Source organism: Rhagoletis pomonella, unplaced genomic scaffold (assembly GCF_013731165.1).
Source record: "Rhagoletis pomonella isolate Grant_MI unplaced genomic scaffold, Rhpom_1.0 Rhpom_scaffold_00073, whole genome shotgun sequence".
Taxonomy (NCBI): domain Eukaryota; kingdom Metazoa; phylum Arthropoda; class Insecta; order Diptera; family Tephritidae; genus Rhagoletis; species Rhagoletis pomonella.
The window spans coordinates 1-1,859 of record NW_023458627.1 but is presented as its reverse complement, the minus strand read 5'-3'; positions in this window follow the sequence as shown (position 1 = coordinate 1,859).

Here is a 1,859-nt window from a genome sequence, read left to right as displayed (position 1 = left end):
ATCGGGTACAATTGGGCATTAATTAGTCGCAACTAGTCTCATACGGGTACTAATGGAGGTCAATTAGTCTCGACTCATCCCTTATGGGTGTAATTGGAGATCAATTAGTCCCCAACTCATCTCTAACGGGTACTATTAACGATTTAATGATATGTACGCACTTAGTCAATGAAATTTCATGTGCGGCGTTGGCACACAGATAGAGTATTCGCCTAACAAAACTGAGCAACTTGGTTCGAATCTCAGCTGGCGCAAATTTTTATTTGTATTTTTTAAAAGTGACTAGTCGCTTTTTATACCCTTTCGGGTATAAAGGTGAACAATTAGTCTCTTCATAGGACATGCTCGAACAAAAGCGATCAGTTCATTCCATATAAAGAGATCAAAAGTGGTATTAGTCGCATGCTCCTTTGCGATTGCTCCCGGAGTCATCCCGGATTAGTCCCATTTTTTGCAGGGATACTTTAACTACACGTATGCATGTATGTAATTTATATGTACATACATATCGTCGTTTAAAGTACACCTGCAAAAAATTGTGCGACTAATCTCTAAAGAGAGTATTCCGAGATTACTCTCAATCGGGTACAATTGGGCATTAATTAGTCCCAACTAGTCTCATACGGGTACTAATGGAGGTCAATTAGTCTCGACTCATCCCTTATGGGTATAATTGGAGATCAATTAGTCCCCAACCCATCTCTAACGGGTACTATTAACGATTTAATGATATGTACGCACTTAGTCAATGAAATTCCATGTGCGGCGTTGGCACACAGAGAGAGTATTCACCTAACTAAACTGAGCAACCCGGTTCGAATCTCAGCTGGTGCAAATTTTAATTTTTAATTTTGAAAAGTGACTAGTCGCTTTTTATACCCGTTTGGGTATAAAGGTGAACAATTAGTCTCTTCATAGGACATGCTCGAACAAAAGCGATCAGTTCATTCCATATAAAGAGATCAAAAGTGGTATTAGTCGCATGCTCCTTTGCGATTGCTCCCGGAGTCATCCCGGATTAGTCCCATTTTTTGCAGGGACAAAACCGCGTATCGTTATTCTGCAAAACCGCGTAACAGACATTTGCTGCCAAAAATTGATTTGCTCACTCAAGCTCTTGGCATAATCCTTATCCATTCGTCCTGAAATATCCCTGCAGGGAAAGCTACTAGTTGTGAACTAGAATTCTACCGGTTTGCGTTTCAGCCGAACTACTTAGTTCACGTTCTATCCTTTTTCAATGTTAGCGACTGGTATTTTTAACATTGCGATGTCCTACGAGATGTCAATTGTCAGGCTATACATCAGCATCTACTAGTATAAATACTAGTAGCATCATACCAGTTGATGAGATAGTCTGCCAATTCATGCCGCGTGAAAATCATAAGTGTGCCTTTTTGCTCGGGACGCTCCAGCAGTCACAATGGCCGACAGAGCAGAGCACTCGCATGGTTAGCCTGAGGTCCCAGGTTCAAATCCTGGCGCAGGGAACATTCTTTTATTTTCTATTTTTTAATTTTATTTTTATTTTTTATTTTCTATTTTTTTATTTTATTTTTATTTTTTATAAATTTATTTTTTTGTTTATGCTGTTTATTGTAATTTTTAAATTTAATAAAAAAAATATTTTTGTTTAATTTCTTTGTTTTTATATTTCTTGCTAAATGTTGTTTTGCAATGCAATTAGATTTTCAAATTTGTTATTTATTTATATAAATTGTATAAATTATTTTATTTACTTACATTTATTTAACTTTAAAAATCTTAACCACCTCCAAGCGGCCTCGAACCTGCGATTTCAGAACCAGAACCAGTAGTCTTCACGTGACGCCACAGCCGACATTTGTAAGAAAAGCAAT